This window comes from Phyllobates terribilis, unplaced genomic scaffold (assembly GCF_046119375.1).
Source record: "Phyllobates terribilis strain yellow unplaced genomic scaffold, ASM4611937v1 Scaffold_12__6_contigs__length_324123572, whole genome shotgun sequence".
Taxonomy (NCBI): Eukaryota; Metazoa; Chordata; class Amphibia; order Anura; family Dendrobatidae; genus Phyllobates; species Phyllobates terribilis.
In genome coordinates, this window is record NW_027362772.1 from 321,107,546 (window position 1) to 321,130,462 (window position 22,917).

The 22,917-nt window shown below is 45.0% G+C and overlaps 1 long non-coding RNA gene across 1 annotated transcript in view; it reads left to right on the top strand.

Moving 5' to 3' along the window:
* Positions 1 to 22,635, top strand: part of LOC141171850 (uncharacterized) — an 83,575-nt gene extending 60,940 nt beyond the window's left edge. Inside the window, exon 3 of the long non-coding RNA XR_012252384.1 lies at positions 21,993 to 22,635. This is a non-coding gene — a long non-coding RNA (uncharacterized lncRNA). The remainder of the gene's footprint in view (positions 1 to 21,992) is intronic.
* The last annotated feature ends 282 nt before the right edge of the window (positions 22,636 to 22,917 follow it).

Below are 22,917 nucleotides of genomic sequence, written 5' to 3' on the forward strand. Positions count from 1 at the left end.
TACTTCATGGTCGGATAGGGGTTCCTGACCTATGACGTATAGATACGTCATGGCGATCGTGCGTGGCACAGGAGCTGTACCAGTGAGATCACTGTCGGGAGCAATCACAAAGCCCCTGGCTCTCACAGTCAGAAGTGTTACCGCACCACCCCCGGCTGTTTAACCCCTTAAATGCCTTGATCAATATCGATCGCAACATTTAGGAGTCTAAGACAGAGAGGAGGCTTCCTCTACCTCTCGATTGGCGTCTCTGCAACGTCATTGCGAGGACACGATGGATGTCATGGCAACCCAAGGTCGTCATAACAGCCTCCGGATCTGCTAGCGACGATGGCCTGCTTAGACCATGCCCAAAGTTTAAAAATTAAAAATATATATATATATTATACCGATAAATACGTATATTTGTGTAAAAAAAATGTCCACATATTTGGTATTGCCGCATCAGGAACAACTTGCTCTATAAAACGGTCACACTAGTTAACTCCTTCAGTGAACACTGTAAAAAATAAATTAAAAACGTGGCAAAAATTATGCTTTTTCATCCTATTGCGAACAAAAAGTGGAATAAAACGTGATCAAAAAGGTAAATGTAAATAAAAATGGTACCGCTGAAATAATCACCTTATCCCACAAAAAAATAAGCCGTCATACAGCTCAGTCAGCAGAGAGATAAAAAAGCTATAGATCTCAGAATAAAGCAATGCAAAAACATTTTTGTTTTTCCATAAAATAGTTTATATTGTGTAAAAGTGGCAAAACGTAAGAAAATTATATAAATGTGATATCGCTGTAATCGTACTGACTCGAAGAATAAGGCTGCCTTATCAATTTCACCACACGCAGAACAGCATAAAAAAAAACATTCCTGAATTGTTGGTTTTTGTTCATTCTGCCTCCCAAAAATCGGAATAGAAAGCGATCAAAAAATGTCACGTGCCCGAAAATGGTACCAATAAAAACGTCAACTTGTCCTGCAAAAAAACAAGCCGTCACATGACTCTGTTCCCATAAATATTGAAAAATATAAATAAAATATTTTGCAAAAAAAAAAAAGCGTCTTTGGCTGCCAAACATAAAACCTGACATAAATCTGGTATTGCTGTAATCACACCGACCCGATGAATAAAGTAGCCTAATCACTTATTCCACACGAGGAATAGTGTTAAAATCAAATAGAACAACTTCTTGTCCTACTGTTGATTTGTTTATTCTGCCTCCCAAAAGGCTCAGCACACATTTATTCTGCGCTGGGCGCTGAGACCGGGGTTTCCGTGTAAATCCCTGAAATACGTGATTCAGACTGCACCTCTGGGGGAAAATTCTTTCTTCACCTCCCAATGGTATAAAATTTTGTGATGCACATGTGTCAACATGCTCACTGCACCACTAGATGAATTCATTGGGGGGGTGCAGTTTGTAAAATGGTATCACTTATGGGAGGTTCTGCTGCTCTGGCGTAACAAATTCGACTGTTAATAATTTTTTCTTATTAACCCTTTTGAAAGTTAAAAACTTGGGGCCAAAGCAACATTTTAGTGGAACAAATGTTAATTTTCTATTGACTCATTCCAGTGTTATACAATTCTGTGAATCATCTGTGAGTTAAAAATGCTCACTACACTACTAGATAAAGCTCGACAGCTCGACCATCCAATCTTGTACAGGAGCGTGCAATAACTGTCAGTGTGGTGATTGACAGCTCGACCATCCAATCTGGTACAGGGGAGTGCAATACATCAGTGTGGTGATTGACAGCTCGGCTGTCCAACCTGAGACTGGGAGGCACTGGCTATCTTCGGGTGTTCATTATCCCAGGTGAATGCCTGGCTACTTAACTGAGCTGTTTTCCCCAGATCTCTGCCAGACGTACATTCAGCTAGTGTGTGCTTTGTTCTCTGTGCCTTGCTTCTGTTTATTGATCTTCTGTTGCCTGACCTTGGACCTTGTTCTGACCATCCGTCTGTTTAACCCCTTCTGCTCTGATCTGCTGTCCTCCTGGTATTCTGATCTACGGAACGTTACCTGACTACACCTTTGCCTCTTCCCTGTTTATGACGTACCCTCTTGGTTTTGACTTCGGACTCTTTGACTATCCCGTCTCACGGCCTGGCCGTGAAAAGTAACTCAACATCACATTACGTCTGGCCAATACTTTTTCTTTTTCGCCTATATGGAGACTGTTCACACACTCTGTGACCAGATGGCGAATTTGAAGCTGATGACTCAGTATCTGGCTAAGGAATGTCAGCTGCAGGGTCCGATAACTAATATAATGAAAACCTCAGATAGCGCTTCACTGCCGGCAGTCGCTGTGACGTCAGTACCCACTGATGTACAGTTGGTCTCTCCAGAACCTGCAGTAGACCTCCCTGATTAATTTTCTGGAGAGAGAGACCAGTTTAGGGTCTTCAGGGAGAGCTGTAGGTTATTCTTTACCCTGCGCCCCCGATCGTCAGGGGAGGAGTTCCAGCAGGTGGGAATAATCATGTCCCTACTGCGAAGGGGCCCTCAGACCTGGGCATTTTCCTTGTCCCCACAGGCCCCAGAACGGTTTTCTGTTGACGCCTTCTTTGACAGTTTAGGACTGATATATGACAAACCCGACAGGATCCAGGTCGCTGAGGCTAAGATCAGGAACCTGGCACAAGGGGGTCCACAGCTTAGGACTACTGTACTGAGTTTTGGCAGTGGTCCATTGCAGTTCTGTGGAACGATGCATCTCTCAGGTGCCTGTTCCGCAAAGGTCTTTCTGAAACCCTTAAGTACGCCCTGGTCCTCCATGACGCTCCTTGTTCTCTGGCGGAGGCCATGACCCAGGTCATAATAATGGACCGTAGAATCTGTGAGAGATGTGATGAATGGCAGGCTGCCCGTTACATTTCCCTGCAGTAAGGCCATTTACCGGAGATGGAACCATTGGAGATCAGAGTTGCCAGTTTTGGTGTTGTGGAGAGAAGACGCAGACAAGATCTTGGACTCTGTCTGTACTGTGGTCTCTCTGGACGTTTTCTCAAAGATTGCTCTACTCATCCTCAGGCTACCAAACCATCACAAGAATGTCTGAGTCTGAGTGAAGGCCGTGGAGGTCACCCAGACTCCCAGGTACCTTTTTCTTCCTTCTCCAGGGTACTGATAAATACTGTGTTATCCTTCGTGAACCAAGTGCTATCAACATTGGCGTTCATCGACTGTGGGTCCGCTGCTAACTTTATTGATTCAGAACTGGTTCTGAAGTTAGGGTTAGGAACAATTAGTTTAGAAAGACCCTTGCAAGTCTTCGCTCTTGACAAAACACCATTATCTAGGAATTTGGTCAAGAAGGTTATGGTGGATTTAACGCTTCAAGTAGGAGCTCTCCACTCTGAATCCCTCTCATGATTTGTGTTGGATAATTTGCCTGCTGGGTTGGTACTGGGGCTTCCATGGTTGCAGATGCACAATCCTGTCATTGATTGTTGTCAGAGGGAGATTGTTAAATAGGGCCCTAATTATTGCAAAAAATGTCTAAAAACTGTACACATATGCTCCGCTAGTCTGAAGGGTCTGCCGGCGTACCTGAAGGACTTCGGAGATGTGTTCTCGGAAAAGGAGGCGAAGATACTACCTCCCCATCATCCTTATGATTGTGCTATTGAGCTTATTCCTTTTGCCAAACTGCCTAAAGCTCACCTTTACAATTTGTTCGGGCCTGAACGGGCCGCCATGAAAGAATATGTTAATGAAAGTTTAAGGAAGAGTCATATCCGTCCTTCCTCTCTCTCTGGTAGGTGCCGGTTTCTTCTTTGTAAAAAAGAAAGATGGGGGTCTCCGTCCTTGCCTCGATTTCCGTAAACTAAACAAAATCACGGTTAAAAATACGTACCCACTTCCACTCATCCCCGATCTATATAATCAGCTTCTGGGGGGCTTACAATTTGATAATGCATCCGGGAGGGTGATGAGTGGAAGACTGTGTTTTTAACATCTGAAGGTCTGTTTGAAAACCTTGTCATGCTTTTTTGGTTATCCAATGTACTTGCTGTGTTTCAAAATTTTATGAATTATATTTTCTCTGATTGCATTGGTAGATATTTTGTAATTTATCTGGATGATATTCTAATTTTCTCGCCAGATTTGGACTCTCACCAGGAATATGTCCGGGTTGTATTACAAAGGTTAAGGGAGAACTCTTTGTTTGCTAAATTGGAAAAAATGTGTTTTTCAAGTTCAGGAAATTTTGTTCTTGGGGTTCATCTTGTCTGCCGAAGGGTTTAAGATGGACCCTGGGAAGGTACAGGCCATAATTGACTGGGTTCAGCCTCGTGATCTTAAGGCTTTACAGCGTTTTCTGGGATTCACCAACTATTATAGGAAATGTATTAAGGGGTTTTCTCAGATTGCTAAACCTCTTACTGACCTTTCACGTAAGGGGGCAAATCTCAAGATATGGTCGCCGAGTGCGATCAAGGCTTTCGAAAAATTAGAGTGTTTCATCATTGCCCCCACTCTGATCCAACCGGATCTCCAAGAACCATTCATTGTAGAGGTGGATGCTTCGGAGGTCAGAGTAGGGCCCAAAACTCTGACTAACTTGCTTCCATGTGCTTTTTTTGCCTAAGAAATTTTTTCCAGTGGAAAGAAATTATGATGTTGGAAATCGTGAGTTACTTGCTGTACAATTAGCTTTTGAGGAATGGAGGCATTTTTTGGAGGGGGCAGTTCATCCAGTTACTGTGGTCACTGATCACAAGAATCTAGCCTAAATTGGTTAACTCCTAGACAAGCCAGATGGTCCTTGTTTTTCTCAAGGTTTAAGTTTTCGATTACATTCAGACCGGGGTCTAAGAATGTGAAAGCTGACGCATTGTCTCGTCTCGATCCAGTTTCTCCTCCAGAACCTCCATCCTCCATTATTCCTCAGGGTATTGTGGTTTCTATGGTAACCTCAAAATTGGAGGAGGAGATCCTAATGCCCAATCATTGGCTCCTCCCTCTACTACTGAGTCTAAATTATTTGTGCCTGTGTACCTAATATTGCATGTTTTACAGGAATTTCATGATTCTGTCTTAAGTGGTCATCCTGGGGTTACTGCTACACGGAAAGCCATTGCCAGACTTTTTTGGTGGCCATCCATGCTTAATGATATCAAAGATTTTGTATCTGCTTGTGAAGTCTGTGCACTCACTAAAGTCAGTCATAGCCGGCTGACCGGGGAATTGGCTCCGTTGCCAATTCCAGAAAGACCATGGACTCATATGTCCATGGATTTCATCATGGATTTGCCTCTGTCTGATGGGAAAACTGCTATCGGGGTGGTAGTGGACCGATTCAGCAAACAAGCTCATTTTATTCCCTTGTCTGGATTACCTAATGCAGAGACACTCTCCAGGTTGTTTATTTCCGATATTGTAAGGTTACATGGTATTCCTCTTAACATTGTGTCCGATAGGGGAGTACAATTTGTCTCTAAATTCTGGAGAGGTTTTTGTAGTAAACTCGGGATTGACTTGTCATTTTCACCCTACCACCCTGAGACCAACGGTCAGACTGAGAGGACAAATTAATCTTTGGAACAAATTTTAAGGTGTTTTGTGGCGGCTCAGCAGGAGGACTGGTCTTCGTTTTTACTTTTACGTCTCGCTGAGCTTGCCTTTAGCAGTCGAGTGAATCAGTCTACTGGAACCTCTCCATTTTTCTGCAATTATGGGTTTCATCTCCATTTTGATGAATTTTCTAGGATTAGTTCTGAATGTTCTGAGGTGGAGGTCACCATACAAAGACTTGGGGATGTTTGGAAGGAGGTTCAAAAGAATATTGGGACTGCTCAGACTTGCCAAAAACTGAAGGCCGATAGAAGACGTTCGGTGGGTCCTGTTTTTAAGATTCGGGATAAGGTTTGGTTGTCATCCAGGAACATTAAACTTAAAGTGCCGTCGGCAAAGTTGGCTCCAAAGTTTATTAGTCCTTATGAGATCCTTAAGGTGGTCAATCCAGTGGCATTCAGATTAAAGCTTCCTCAATCCCTTCGCATCCCTAACATCTTCCATAAATCCTTATTAAAGGAGTTTGTTCCCTCGGTATTGTCTCCCTCATCCCCTCCTCCTCCAGTTTCAGTCGACGGTGGCTTAGAGTATGAGGTTCAGAGAGTGGTGGATTCTTGTAAGGTCCGTAATTCCCTCCAATACCTCATCTACTGGAGGGGATACGGACCAGAGGAGAAATCATGGGTCCCTGCTCGAGATGTAAAGGCCGATTGGTTAGTCAGGGCCTTCCATCTAAAGTTTCCTGGGAAGCCTGGGGGTCCGGTGGCCCCCCTTAGAAGAGGGGGTAATGTCACGGTTCCACCCCTCACTGTGTCTGGGATGCAGTTACTGACAGCTCAGCTGTTCAATCTTGTACAGGGGCGAGCTGGAGCTGTCAGTACTGTGATTGACAGCTCGACCATCCTATCTGGTACAGGGGCGTGCAATAGCTCAGTGAGGTGATTGACAGCTCGGCTGTCCAACCTGAGACTGGGAGGCACTGGCTATCTTCAGGTGTTCATTATTCCAGTTGAATGCCTGGCTACTTAACTAAGCTGTTTCCCCCAGATCTCTGCCAGATATACATTCAGCTAGTGTGTAGTTTGTTCTCTGTGCCTTGCGTTCTGTTTATTGATCTTCTATTGCCTGACCTTGTTCTGACCATCCATTTGTTTAACCCCTTCTGCTCTGATCTGCTTTCATCCTGGTATTCTGATCTATGGAGCGTGACCTGACTACGCCTTTGCCTCTTCCCTCTGTTTATGACGTACCCTCCTGGCTTTGACTTCGGACTCCTTGAATATCCCATCTCACGGCCTGGCCGTGAAAAGTGACTCAGCGTCACAGTCAGGGGCTCCTTAAATGTGACATGGCATCCGTAATCTATTCCAGCCAAAATTGCTCTCCAGAATTCAATTGGCGCTCCTTCCCTTCCAAGCCCTGCCATGTGCCCAAACAGCAGTTTTCCACCACATATAGGATATCGGTGTACGCAGGAGAAATTTCAAAACAAATTATATGGTCCATTTTTTTCTGTTATGCTTGTGAAAATGAATGATTTCGGGCTGAAGCAACATTTTTGCGGGGAAATTTTTTTTTTGTTTTCATTGCTTAATGTTATAAAATTCTGTGAAGCACCTGTGGATTCAAGGTGCTCACCACACATCTAAATAAATTCCTTGAGGGGTGTAGTTTTCAAAATGGGGATTTCCACTGTTTACGCACATCAAGGGCTCTTCAACCGTGACATGGTGTCCACTTTCTTTTCCAATCAATTTTTCATTCCAAAAGTCAAAAAGTGCTCTTTCCCTTCCTAGCCCAAACAGTAGTTCCCCCCCCCCATATGGGGTGTTATTGATCTGGGTGGTGGAACTTCGGTGCTGTGACACAAGGAGGGACCAGAGGGGCGTAATTAAGTGCCTACCCGGACCGACCCTGGCCACACGGCGGCTTAGTCGACTCTGTGAACCAAGGAGGGACCGGGAAGGTGAACCAGGTGCCACTCTGGGACCAACCTTGTGTGAGAGCAGGCGACTCCCGCAGGACTGATGGCAGAAGCCGACAGGCACAGCAGATGAGTACGGCTGATAGCCAGGCAGGTGATGCGGGTAGACAGGCAGACGGGCACAGCAGATAGACAGGCAGGTGGGCACGGCTGAAACACAGGCAGGCCGGCACGGCTGATAGACAGGCAGACGGGTACGGCTGATAGGCCGGCACGACTGATAGACAGGCTGGCGGGCACGACTGATAGGCAGGCGGGCACTGGAACCTGAGGGCTGAGGAGAGTGTTAGCACACAAACAACAACCTTGCACAGGCACCTCCATTTTGGAGGAGGTGTCTTATATAAATGGGCAGTCTTCTCGCCATTGGCCGGGGACTCTTTAGGACGGTGCGCGGCCCCTTTAAGAGGGAGGGAGCACGCGCGCCCTAAGTACAGTGCCTGGGGAACTGCGCGTGGTGCGTGCACCCCGGGCCGATGCAGCAGGAGAGCCGGAGGATGCCGGACCGGGGTCGCGGCGGTGAGGAGATCGGCGTCTCTGCCCGGCAGGAGGCAGAGACGCCGACGCTACAGTACGCCCTCTCTTCTTTAGACCCGCAAGAAATTTTTCTAGAAGATGAGGAGCATGAATGTTCTCCCTGGGCTCCCAAGACATCTCCTCGGGACCAAACCCCTTCCAATCCACAAGAAAGAAAGTCTTTCCTCTTACCCTCTTGATGGCCAAAATATTCTCTACCTCAAAGACGTCCTGAGCGGAGACTGGAGCTGGAGTGGTACCTGGATCGTCAGAGAAAGGATTAAGGACAACAGGCTTGAGGAGAGACACATGAAAGGAATTGGGAATCCGCAAGGAGGCAGGGAGTTTCAGCTTGTACGCCACTGTATTTATTTGGTTCAGAATCTTGAAAGGACCGATGAACCACGGGCTCAACTTGTATGATGGTATCTTGAGACGGACATATTTGGAGGAAAGCCAGACCTTGTCTCCCGGATGAAATAGAGGCGGATCCAGACGTCTTTTATCAGCATGCTTCTTCATCCTCTCGGAGGACTGAAGAAGCGAAATCTAGAGTCTTCCCAAATCACCAAAAAGTCACTGACGAGAGACTCCACGGCAGGATTATCCACTGAAGAAGAGACGGGAAACAGAATTCGGGGGTGTCGACCGTAAACCACAAAAACGGAGACTTAGCAGAGGACTCACTCACATGGTTGTTATAAGAAAACTCGGCCCAAGGCAGAAGTTCTACCCAGTCGCTATGATGAGCGTTGACAAAATGCCGAAGAAAACTGGTAAGGATCTGATTAATACATTCCACCTGACCATTGGAGTGAGGATGATAGGCCGAAGAAAAGTCCAAAGTGACATCCAGCAGCTTGCACATGGCTCTCCAGAAGTGAGAAGTGAACTGAACTGCTCTGTCCTAAACAATGTGGAGGGGTAAGCTGTGGAGACGAAAGATGTGACAGATGAAGTCCTTAGCCAGCACAGGTGCGGACGGTAGACCAGGCAAAGCAATGAAGTGAGCCATCTTGGAGAAGCGGTCAGCGACCACCAATATGATGGTAGAATCGGTAGATATCGGAAAATCAGTGATGAAGTCCATAGCAATGTGTTGCCAAGGAGCAGAAGGCACGGGGAGAGGAAGAAGACGACCAGCTGGGAGTTGCCTAGGTATCTTGTTACGGGCACAGAAGGAACAAGCCGCGACAAAATCCGCAAAATCCTTGCGCAGGGTGGGCCACCAGTAATGTCGGGCAATGAGCAGAAGCGTATTCCTCTGGCCGGCATGACCAGCCAGTTTGGACGAATAGAGTAAGACCCTCTTCTGATCTTGAGCCGCTACAAAGGTCTTACCAGGAGGTAGATGACACAGGTCAAGCGGAGCAACAGTCATTATTCTGGAGGGGTCAATGATGTGTAGAGGCTCCTCCTCTTGGTCGGTAGACAGGAAAGAGCGGGATAGAGCGTCAGTATTAATATTCTTGTCTGCCGGGCAGTAATGCAGAGTCAAGCTGAAACGAGCAAAGAACAAAGACCATCTGGCCTGACGTGGATTTAGTCTTTGGGCAGTCTGCAAGTAAGCAAGGTTTTTATGGACAGTGTAGAAGACCACCGAGTGCAGAGCTCCTTCAAGCAAGTAGCGCCACTCCTCCAGTGCTAATTTGATGGCCAGCAATTCTCGATCTCCGATGGAATAATTGCTCTCGGACGGAGAAAAGAGTTTGGAGAAGAAGCCGCAGGTCACCTTCGCCCGGACGAGGATTTCTGGTGAGCACTGCTCCGGCCACAGAGGAAGAGGCAGTTCTCCAGGAAGAACTGTTTATTGCAATCTGGACGATGTAGCACTGGAGCGGAGGAGAAGGCTTGTTTAAGGGAAACAAAGACATTTTCGGCCTTGGAAGTCCATTCCCTGGGATTTGCTCCTTTACAGGTGAGAGCAGAGATGGGAGCACTCCGGGAGGAGAAATGAGGAATGAAGAGGCGGTAATAGTTAGCGAATCCCAGAAACCGCTGAATAGCCTTCAACCCCTCAGGTCGGGGCCACTTTAAGACAGCAGACACCTTCTTGGGATCCATCCGCAGTCTGGTCTCAGAGATGATATACCCCAGAAATGGTAGGGAGGTCTGCTCAAAGAGGCATTTCTCGTACTTTCATACAGGCGATTCTTCCGGAGCCTCAGAAGTACCTGACGAAAATCCCTCAGGTGAGAGGGAAGATAAGGGGAAAGCACCAAGATATCGTCCAGGTACACCACCACGCTGGAATACAGGAGATTTCGGAAAATGTCGTTCACTAACTCCTAGAAGACGGCTGGAGCATTACAGAGACCGAAGGGCATCACGCGGTACTCCTAGTGACCATCCCGAGTGTTGAATGCCGTCTTCCACTTATCTCCCTGGCGAATCCGGACCAGATCACGCCCCACGAAGATCGAGCTTAGTGAAGATCTTTGCACCTTTTAGGCGGTCAAACAGCTCCGAGATGAGAGGCAGGGGGTACTTATTTTTGATGGTAATATGGTTTAGGCCCCTGTAGTCGATACATGGACAAAGAGAGCCGTCTTTCTTTTTGACGAAGAAAAATCCTGCTCCAGTCGGAGAGGTGGATTTCTGGATAAATCCCCTAGCAAGATTCTCTTCTATGTACTCAGACATAGCACGGGTCTCGGCCAGCGACAAGGGGTAGATTCGACCGCGAGGAGGTGAAGTACCAGGTATTAGGTCGATGGGGCAATCATACGGCCTATGAGGTGGTAGTGTCTCTGCCTCCTTTTTATCAAAGACGTCCGCATATGTCCAGTAGGGTGCCGGCAGGCCAGGTAGGTTGGCTGGAGTAGACGGAGGTCGAGCAGGACGAACCGGAACCAGACAAGACTTATGACATTCCTGACCCCAACGGAGCACCTCAGCCGAGCTCCAATTCAGGACGGGCTCATGTCTCTGTATCCAAGGCAGGCCAAGCAAGAGGGGATGAGAGAGACCAGACAGCGCGAAAAAAGGAGATCCTCTCTGAATGTAGCATTCCCACCTGAAGAGTTACAGGCTCAGTGACAAACAAGATGGTCTCAGAGAGAAGCTTTCCATCCACAGAGGAAACTGCTAAAGAATCAGCCAGAGGCACTGTAGGAATCTGATATCACTCCACAACGGCCTGTTGAATGAGGTTCCCAGCAGCTCCAGAATCCAGATAGGCAGTCTCGAAGAAGCGGGTCTCATTACTGGTAACCGAAACGGACAGAGTCAAGGACGGAGAGGGAGAACTTTTGTCTAGGATGACCTCTCCGAGCGGTCTTAGACACTGGAGTTTCCTGGTCTCACCGGACAGGAGAGGATTAGATGCTCTATACTGCCACAGTAGAAGCAACTCCCCTCGGCACGGCAGACCTCCTGGCAAGACTTGACTATCTTAGCTTGGTCTATTGGCATAGACTCTGGAGAAAACATCGGAACCGATGCAGGTTGCGAGACTGGCCTTTGGAAGGTTGGTGTGAGGCGCAGGGGTCTTCTCTCACGGGTCGCCTCCTTTGAACGCTCCTGAAAACAGTTGTCGATCCGTGTAGTTAATGACACCAGGTCGTCCAGAGAGGGAGGTATGTCACGACCGGCTAGCTCATCCTTGATCCGTTCGGAAAGGCCCTCCCAAAAGGTGGACACCAGAGCCTCATTGTTCCAGGCAAGTTCAGATGCGAGGGTGTGGAAACGCATGGCATACTATCCCACAGAGAGACAGATTAGATATTAGAAAAAACTTTTTGACAGTTAGGGTGATTAATGAGTGGAACAGGCTGCCACGAGAGGTGGTGAGTTCCCCTTCAATGGACGTCTTCAAACAGAGGCTGGACAGACATCTGTCTGAGATGATTTAGTGAATCCTGCTTTGAGCAGGGGGTTGGACCAGATGACCCAGGAGGTCCCTTCCAACTCTACCATTCTATGATTCTATGATTCCCTTGGTGGAGTCGGAGAAGAGAGGAGGCAGTCCGGGCTCATCGAACACCTTCCGGAAAGCCGCGAGGAAGGCCTGGAGGTCGGACACCAGAGGATCCCCTCTCTCCAACAGAGGGTTAAGCCACGCCAACGCCTCTCCGGTGAGGTGAGACATGATGAATGCCAACTTGGCCCGGTCGGAGGCGAACTGGTGTGCCACGAGCTCAAAGTGCAGTGTGCACTGATTTATGAAGCCCCGACATAGGGCAGGGTCACCACCAAAATGTGGAGGAGCAGATAGCCGGGGTCCTAAGCCGGGTGCCACAGCGCCACTGGGTTGAGGTCCCGCGTTCAAGCTGGAGTTGACTGTCCACAGATAGGACAGGATAGTATCCTGTTGGGATCTCTGGCGAGAGACCTCTTGGTACAGGTCTGAGAGCGAAGGAGCCTGGAAGCCTCCGGATTCCATGGCCTGTGCAAACTGTTACAGATCCGGGTGGTGGAACCTCTGTGCTGTGATACAAGGAGGAACCAGAAGGGCGTAACTAAGTGCCTACCCGGACCAACTCTGGCCACACGGCGGCTTAGTCGACTCTGTGAACCAAGGAGGGACCGGGAAGGTGAACCATGTGCCACTCTGGGACCAACCTTGTGTGAGAGCAGGCGACTCCCACGGGACTGATGGCAGAAGCCGACAGACACAGTAGATGAGCATGGCTGATAACCAGGCAGGTGATGCGGGTAGACAGGCAGGCTCGCACGGCAGATAGACAGGCAGGTGGGCACGTCTGATAGGAAGGTGGGCACGGCTGATAGGCCGGCGGGCACGGCTGATAGACAGGCTGGCGGGCACAACTGATAGACAGGCTGGCGGGCACTGGAACATGAGGGCTGAGGAGAGTGTTAGCACACAAACAACAACCTTGCACAGACACCTCCATTTTATAGGAGGTACCTTATATAATGGCCAGTCCTCCGGCCATTGGCCTAAGTACAGTGCCCGAGGAACTGCGCGTGGTGCACGCACCTCGGGCAGATGCAGCAGGAGAGCCGGAGGATGCCGGACTGGGGCCGCGGCGGTGAGGAGATTGGCGTCTCTGCCCGGCAGGAGGCAGATACATGGGGTATAGGCGTACTCGGAAGAAATTGCACAACAAATTGTATGGTCCATATCAGGGGCTCTTCAAACATGGCATGGTGTCCTCTATTGATTCCAGCCAATTTTGCGTTCCAAAAGGCAAATGGTGCTCCTTCCCTTCCGAGCCTTGCTGCGTGCCCAAACAGTAGTTTTCTAGCACAAATGGGATATCAGCATACTCAGGAGAAATTGCACAACAAATTTTATGGTCCATTTTCTCCTGTTACCCTTGTGAAAATGCAAAATTTGGAGCTAAAGCTACATTTTTGTGAGAAAAAATAAAATTGTATTTTTTTTCTTCCAAATTGTTTTATTTCCTGTGAAGCACCTGAAGGGTTAATAAAATTCTTAAATGTAGATGTGAGCACTTTGAGCACAATGGGAAATTGCTGAAAAACTTAACACTTATAATTTCCTAACAAAATTTTTATTTTTTTTAAATGATGCTGATGTAATGTAGACATGGTAAATGTTATTTATTAACTATTTTGTGTGCTATAACTATCTGGTTTAATGGCATAAAAATTCAAAGTTTGGAAATTCAATCAGTTAATTTCACAATTAAACACAAAAAAATCGACCTAAATTTACCACTAACATAAAGTACATTGTGTCCCGAAAAAACAATCTCAGGATCACTAGGATATGTTGAAGCGTTCCAGAATTATTACCTCATAAAGTGACTCTGGTCAGAACTTGGCCTGGTCAGGATGGTGAAAACAGACTTGGGGGTGAAGAGGTTAAATAAAAAACTAATTTGTTTAGAGTAAACGTTACTGTGACAGCGGTGGGTGTGGACTCACTGCGCCACTGACCGGGCTTTACCCTGGAGAGACCTGACTACTTGGTCTTCAGTAGAGCCTCTGAAGGTGAGGATAGGCTTGGGCCATTAGCGTAGTCACCAGGTACCACTTCAGGGCAGTCCCTGGAGTGGTAGCTGACCAAAGGGTCAAGGCAGGGATATCAGGTACCGCCTTGGGCATAGGCAGAAACGTGGTCAAGAAATCCAAGGTCGAGGAAGGTAGCACAGGTTCAGAAGACATAGTCAGAGTCAGGAGCGGAGAGGTCAGACAAAATGAGAGAACAAGCTGGGTCGGTAACAGGATGGTCAGAAAAATACAACACCTTGAAAGAGCACTAGGGTAAATGGCATCTCAGAGCTAAGCTTAGGCAAGGTGTGGAGGGAGGTGCTGCCTAATATATCACCTGCTGGCAGGGGATAGGCCAGGGATGCAAAACTCTTCAGGACAGGGTGATTATAAATTCCTGCAGAGTCTGGCCGTGCCTTCATATAGCCGGGGGGGGGGGGATACTCAGCACCAGGAGGGAGTAGTAGTAGTACTGAAAGTGTCTGCAAGAGGCAGCTCAGCGAGGTAGTCTTACCCTGGGAGGAATAGAGCGGTGCACGTGATGGGCGGCACTACAAAGCTGTGCGATTCATCATCGTGACAGCTACAAAAGATAGATAAGATATAAAATACATATACAGAGACCCCTCTGAATATAAGAGAATGGTCTGACTTACTGCAAAAGGGAAGTATTAAAATCAAAATTGTGGCTCACAGCATGGAGTTTCTACACAACCCTAACCCTAAGACCAAAGAAGGTTGTGCATCAGTACTAACTAAACAGTTCATAAGCACCCTACAGAACAACGCTCTACAGAACAGTCTCACAATATCTGCAGGCTCAGCCTTGGTTTCTTTACGTTGAAACAAACCATGATTTTATAAAGCTGGTATATATCTGGCATAAAAGAAGTAATATACCATATTGGCAAATCATGGATTGTAGGAGTTGAAGTGATTATTTTTTTTATCACTGCAAAGAACTGGTAGAACTCCTACAACAATAAGACGGATTAGCTGATGCTCAAAGGCGTCCTCCAGTTATCTGTTACCCTAATGTAGATGAAGCTGGATAGTAAACCTTCCTCCAGAGATGTCACTTTAGCTTTTTTCCATTATTGCATTCCAGGTAACCCCCCATTACTGAAGACTGTTCTTTCTGTTTGATACGCCCACTCCGGTGATATTTTTTCTGACAACTCCCAGTTAAATCAATTGCTCACTAGTTGTGATGTCACAAATCATGGAAAGTCCTTTAAGACAAGATGTTTTATATAGATGGATTATATAGATTCGGGGTGAGCATTGTTCCAGGCATTATGGGAGTCGTGGTGCGTAAAGCAATTATCTATAACTTTAATCTGTAAATGCAAACAATTCAATATCACTGTGAAGTCCTGCTGGGTTTAGCATATTCGGCTGAAAAATCCAAGGGGTTTCCATCCTTTACTTTTGTTGTATGTAGTTCCTTTCCCCCTTTGAACCTCCCTACAACAAAAAAGGAAGTTTCTCAACCCCTTTACCCCCGAGGGTGGTCTGCACATTAATGACCGGGCCAATTTTTACAATTCTGACCACTGTCACTTTATGAGGTAATTACTCTGGAGCTTCAACGGATCCCCCTGATTCTGAGATTGTTTTTTCGTGACATATTGTACTTCATGATTGGAGTAACATTTCTTCTATATCACTTGCGTTTATTTGTGAAAAAAACGGAAATTTGGCAAAAATTTTGCAATTTTCAAAATTTGAATTTTTATGCCCTTAAATCAGAGAGATATGTCACACAAAATAGTTAATAAATAACATTTCCCACATGTCTACTTTACATCATCACAATTTTGGAACCCAAATTTTTTATTATTAGGGAGCTATAAGGGTTAAAAGTTGACCAGCAATTTCTCATTTTTCCAACAAAATTTACAAAACCATTTTTTTAGGGACCACATCACATTTGAAGTCACTTTGAGGGGTGTTTATGACAGAAAATACCCAAAAGTGACACCATTCTAAAAACTGCACCCCTCAAGGTGCTCAAAACCACATTCAAGAGCTTTATTAACCCTTCAGGTGCTTCAGAGGAATTTTTGGAATGTGGAAGAAAAAAATTAACATTTAACTTTTTTCACAAAAATGTTACTTTAGACCCATTTTTTTTTATTTTTGCAGGGGTAACAAGAAAAAATGGACCCCAAAATTTGTTGTGCAATTTCCCCTGAGCATGCAGATACCTAATATGTGGGGGAAAACCATTGTTTGGGTGCACGGCAGGGTTCGGAAGGGAAGGAGCGCCCTTTGACTTTTTGATTGTAAAATTTGCTTGAATAATTAGCAGACGCCATGTTACGTTTGGGGAGCCCCTGATGTGCCTAAACAGTGGAAACCCCCCACAAGTGACACCATTTTGTAAACTAGACCCCTCAGGGAACTTATCTAGATGTGTGGCGAGCACCTTGAATCCCCAAGTGTTCACAGAAGTTTATAACATTGAGCCATAAAAATAAAATTTTCACATTTTTCCCACAAAAATGTTTTTCAGCCCCCAATTTTGCATTTTCATAAGGGTAACAGGAGAAATTGCACCATGCAGTTTGTTGTGCAATTTCTCCTGACTAAGCCGATACCCCATATATGGGGAAAAAACACTGCTTGGGCATACGGCAGGGTTCAGAAGGGAAGGAGCACCATCTGACTTTTTCAATGTAAAATTTGCTTGAATAATTAGCGGATGTGCTCCTGATGTGCCTAAACAGTGGAAACCCCCCACAAGTGACACCATTTTGGAAGCTAGACCCCTCAGGGAACTTATCTAGATGTGTGGTGAGCACCCTGAACCCCCAAGTGCTTTACAGAAGTTTATAACATGGAGCCGTGAAAATAAAAAAATCAAACTTTTTCCACAAAAATGATGTTTTAGCCCCAATTTTTTATTTTTACAAGGATAAGAGGAGAAAATGGACCCCAAAAACTTTTGTGCAATTTCTCCCGAATACGTCAATACCCCATATGTAGGGAAAATACAGTGTTTGGGCGCACGGCAGAGTTCAGAAGGGAAGGAGCACTGTGTGACTTTTTGAACGCAAAATTGGCTGGAATCGAGAGCGGACGCCATGTCGCATTTGAAGAGCCCCTGATGTGCCTAAATAGTGGAAAACCCCCACAAGTGACCCCATTTTGGAAACTACACCTCTCAAGGATTTTATCAAGGGGTATAGTGAACATTTTGAACCCAGAGGTACAACACAGAATTTGATAACATTAAGTCATCATATTGAATAAGTTGTCATTAGTCTTGAGCGCAAGTGCTCGCTACTTGAGTTTGCATCGGGTACTCAGGTATGCACGATGTATCCTGGGTGCTCGAGTGACATGCTCGAGTCCCCGCCCGCATGTTTCACGGTTATTAGACACCCAAAAAAACATGCGGGGATCGCTCGTGCATGGCAGGCAATCCCTGCATGTTTTTTTTGGCCACGAAGCATATGGGGCGGAGACTCGAGCATATCACTCGAGCACCCGCGATACTCAGTGCATACCCAAGCACCCGATGCAAACTCAAGTAGTGAGCACTTGCGCTCAACACTAGTCGCCATATCGTCATCTTTTTTTTTTACTTTTGAAAAAAATCCCAACCCTAACCCTAGTCCAACCTTAACCCTAGCCCAACCCTAACCCTAGCCCAACCCTATCCCAACCCTAACCCCAACACTAACCCTAGCCCAACCCTAACCCTAGCCCAACCCTAACTCCAACCCTAACCCTAGCCCAACCCTAACCAAAACCCTAACCCTAGCTCAACCCTAACCCCAACCCTAACCCTAGCCCAACCCTAACCCCAACACTAACCCTAGCCCAACCCTAACCCCAACCCCAACCTTAACCATAGCCCAACCCTAACCCTAGCGCAACCCTAACCCAAACCCTAACCCTAGCTCAACCCTAACCCTAGCCCAACCCTAACCCTAGAGTTTATTTTTCACGCCGTTCCTCATGTGGTATAAGTGATTAGACGTCTTTATTCTTCAGGTCGGTGTGATTACAGTGATACCAGAACCATATCGTTTTTTTATGATTGACAGCTGTCACACACTAAAAGACGCATTTTTTTGTGTGTAGTTTTTGCATCGCCATATTTTGAGAGTTATAATTTTTCCATATTTTGTTCGACAGAGTCATGTGACGGCTTGTTTTTTGCGGGATGAGTTGACGTTTTTATTGGTGCCATTTTCAGGCACGTGACATTTTTTAATTGCTTTCTATTCCGATTTTTGGGAGGCAGAATAAACAAAAAACAACAATTCAGGAATTGGGTTTTTTTTACATTTTTTTATTCTGCTCCGCGTGTGGTAAAATTGATAAGGCAGCTTTATTCTTTGGGTCAGTACGTTTACAGCGGTACCACATTTATATCATTTTTCTATGTTTTTGCGCTTTTACACAATAAAAGCTATTTTATATAAAAAAATATATTTTTTGCATCAATTTATTCTGAGAGTTTTAACTTTTTTATTTTTCGGCTGATGGAGATGTATGGCGGCTTGTTTTTTGCGGGACAAGATGACGTTTTCAGCGGTACCATTTTTATTTATATTCGTGTTTTTGATCGCTTGATATTCCATTTTTTGTTTGGCAGTATGATGATAAAGCATCGTTTTTTGCTTTTGTTTTTTTTTTGTTTTTACCGTGTTCACTAATGGGGTTAACTAGTGGGACAGTTTTATAGGTCAGGTCGTTCCGGATGCGACGATACAAATTATATGTACTTTTATTGTTTTTTTTGTTTGTTTTTTTCATAATAATATTTATTGATGGGTACATTATATTTTTATTTTTGGTGGATTATTTTTTTTATTTATTTTTTTATATTTTTTTAAAAAATGTTTTTATTTTTTTTTTCACTTTCTGACACTTTTTTTTACTTTTATTCTTTTTCCCACTATACGACTTTCACTTTTTTTATTCTGATCGCCTGCATAGCATAGGGATGGAGCACCATACCTGTGCTATGCAGGCTGTTAGCACTGCAGATGCAAAAGATACTTTGGTCATGCACTGCGCATGACCAAAATACCTTCCTGCTGTCTGGTGACCCGGATGTTGTCATGATGATATCGGGTTGTCATGGCAACATCCGGGAAGCCGCGGCAGACATCGCTGGACGCCGGCAGGAGAGGTGAGTATCCCGATCACCTCCCCTTGCCCCCGCAATACTGCGATCGATTTCGATCGCAGCATTGCGGGGGTAAATGTGCGGGACCGCCCCCTGCACATAGCACCGGGTGTCAGCTGTGACAATCAGCTGACACCCGGCAGCGATGGCGCCCGCACAGCCAAGATGTACTAATACGTATCAGGCTCTTAAAGCCCAGGGCGCAGATACGTATTAGTACGTCTTGGGCTTTAAAGGGGTTAAAATTTCTATTGTGCTTCTCTTCATAGTGCTTGAAAAGTCCCTTTAATTTATTACTGATGTTGTATACTGTACATGTTCTTTCATTTTTCTTTGTAACTTCTGTTTTGTGCGACCTATATAACATTTTTAGTATGGATATTTTATACAATAGATAACAAGAAAAAAGAAACCGGTTTGGCTATATTTTCAATTTTCCTTTGGTACGGTTATTTTTTAAATTATCTTGAGGCCCACATAACTTGCTGGATTCTTTGCCTTTCTACACATGAAACTGGGGTGATTCGTAATTGAATCCAAAGCGGCCATTGTTTTTTAGTTATGTGTTTAGGGCATTTTCACACATTTTTCCTGTGTTGTTTCCTCCATTTTTGTTTGCTGCAAAAAGCCAATTTTACTGTACAAGCAAAGTGAATGAGATTTCTGAAGTCTCATGCACATACTGCACATGTCAATTCTTTCACCGTTTTTGCAGATTTTTTCACCGATTCAAATGGAAAAAATGCATCAAAAATGCACACACAATGCAGCAAAACTGCGCATATTTTACCCAAATATTTAGATTTGAGAGTCCTCAGTGGTTGATACATTTTAATGGCTAACTGAAAAGATGGTAACAAATTGCAGGTCTCTTCATCAGGCTAGTATACCACAAAATCTGAAGAGTCACATATTTATACACAATAAGACACACAAAAAATGCAATAGGTAAGATAGGTGATGAAAAGCAGAGTTATTATGGAAGAGATAAACAGTTCTGGCTATAAATATTTTAGCAGTTAATAGATAAGGAGTGTGAAGGTTTTATTGTCCTGTGACTAGGTCCAGTATTGTGATGGCCTCACAAGTCTGAGGGGCACATTCCTTAGTTGATGTAGAATGACATAAATCCATGCGACACATTCATTCCTGCTCTGAAAGTGTTAAAGGTCATCATCAGTTTATATTCTGAGATTCTTCTTTCTCTTTGAGATTTGAAGTTACCTTTTAATACCAGTAATTTCATGTCTTTTATGCTGTGATCAGGGGAACACAGATGCTTGGTGCTTGGCTACAGGCAGATCTATTCTTTTTTCTTTTATTGTGTGGCGATGATGATTCATCCTTGTTCTAAGTTTTTGCCCTGTCTCCCCTACATACAGACCCCCAGCTGGACATTTGGTACATATAATTAAGTACACCCCATTAGATGTGATACAGCTGAATGTACCTGGGATCTTATAGTCCTGATGTGAGTTGGGGATCTTTATCTTGTCTGTGGTTTTACACTTTTTCTGGTAGCAGAGAAGGTTCCTGTAGCTGGTGGAGATGACACGGAGCTTCTGACAATGATGCTTCTTAGATTTGGGGGCTGCCTGAAGCACAGAAGTGGGGGGTCTGGAAATATGGATAGTAATCGGGCATCTTTTTGTAGTAAGGGCTGTAGTTCCTGTTCTGATCTCCTTAGCGCCTCCAGATTTGGATTGTAGGTGACTACTAGAGGCACCCGGCTGCTTTCTTGTTTGGTTTTGTGATGTAGGAGATGATTCCTTGATATTCTGGCAGCTCTGGTGGACTATAAGATCCCAGGTACATTCAGCTGTATCACATCTAATGGGGTGTACTTAATCATATGTACCAAATGTCCAGCTGGGGGTCTGTATGTAGGGGGGAGACAGGGCAAAAACTTAGGACAAGGATGAATCATCATCGCCACACAATAAAAGAAGAAAGAATAGATCTACCTATTTTTGTTTCCCAGATAACAGCATCACGGACATGAAATTACAAGTCCTCTTTCTCTCTGAAGAGGCAATTTGCATATTAAATTTCCCAGAGGAGCATTGCATGGCGAATAAGCATCCTTACCTTGACGTGCCAGAGCTGGTGTGTCACTCTCCATAAGGAGAAACGCTACCCCTTAGACCTCAGTCCAGAGCCTCTCACCTAGCCAAATCAGTACTCATACTTTCCACTGATGAGGGCCAACAGCCCGAAACACCGTGTCTGCAAATTGAGTTTCTGATTTGGCTTTTATCCTAAGTCATATTGCACGACTCGTTAAAGGGTTGATTGTGACTTGTAGGATTGCTACTTCCAATAGGTGGCGCTATAGAGTACAAGTCCTCTTTTTCTCTGAAGAGGCAATTTGCATATGGTATTAAAAGGTAATTTCAAATCTCAGAGAGACAGAAAAGTAAGGGAATGCAAGCGAATGACAACCTGTGACACCTTCAGAGCAGGAGTGAATGTGTCGCATGGATTTATGTCATTCTACATCAACTAAGGAATGTGCTCCTCAGACTTGTGAGGCCATCACAACACTGGACCTAGTCACAGGACAATAAAACTTTCACACTCCTTATCTATTAACTGCTAAAATATTTTTAGCCAGAACTGTTTATCTCTTCCATAATAACTCTGCTTTTCATCACCTGTTTTACCTATTGCATTTTTTGTATGTCTTATTGTATATAAATATGTGACTCTTCAGATTTTGTGGTATACTATGCCTGATGAAGAGACCTGCGTAGTCTCGAAAGCTTGCAATTTGTTACCATCTTTTCAGTTAGTCATTAAAAGGTATCAACCACTGAGTACTCTCAAATCTAAATATTTTTCTATCTACTGGCTAAGACGGTACAAGAATATATATTTTCCCTATATTTTACCCAGCGTTTTTCCTGCTAAGAGACACACGGAGGTGGATCGCTGATGTTTCGGGGATGTGTGAGCTACAAAGGTACAGGACTTGGTAAAAGTTGAAGGAAAGGTGAATGCAGCACGTTATCAGCAAATACTGGAGGCAAATTTGTACTCATCAGCCCCGAAGCTGCGCATGGGACGTACTTGGACATTCCAACATGACAACGATCCAAAACACAAGGCCAAGTCGACCTGTCATTGGCTATAGCAATACAAAGTGAAGGCTCTGGAGTGGCCATCTCAGTCTCCTGACCTCAATATCATTGAGCCACTCTGGGGAGATCTCAAGCGCGCAGTTCATGCTAGACAGCCCAGGAATTTACAGGAACTGGAGGCTTTTTACCAAGAAGAATGAGCAGCTTTACCATCTGAGAAAATAACCTCATCCACAACGATCACAAAAGACCTCAAGCTGTCATTGAAGTTAGAGGGGGCAATACACGGTATTAAGAACTGGGGTATGTGAACTTTTGATCAGGGTCATTTGGATGTTTTTGGTTGTCATTAACATTTATAAAGAGAAAACTCAGTAGTTTGACAATAAATGGCTTCACCCAACCAATAACCATGAGTGGAGAAAAAGTTTTTTTGTTATCATTCATATTCTCAAACAAGGCCAAGAAAGGAAAAATTCTGCCGGGGTATGTAAAGTTTTGAGCTCAACTGTAGCTGCCCTCCTTTTCAATAACAGACAAAAGCAATCGATTCATGGAGCCTGTCTCGGTCTCTTACCACCTGGGGCCTCCAGATAGCTCAGGGAGGGGACTGTTCTCCGTCACCATATATTTTCCGTATAATGGCACTTAATACAAATTTGTGGGGAAAGTGAAAGTGACATTGTAGGCACAGGTTAAGGAAGGGTTCCTGTTAGCATTCCTGCAGATGGAGGAGTGTT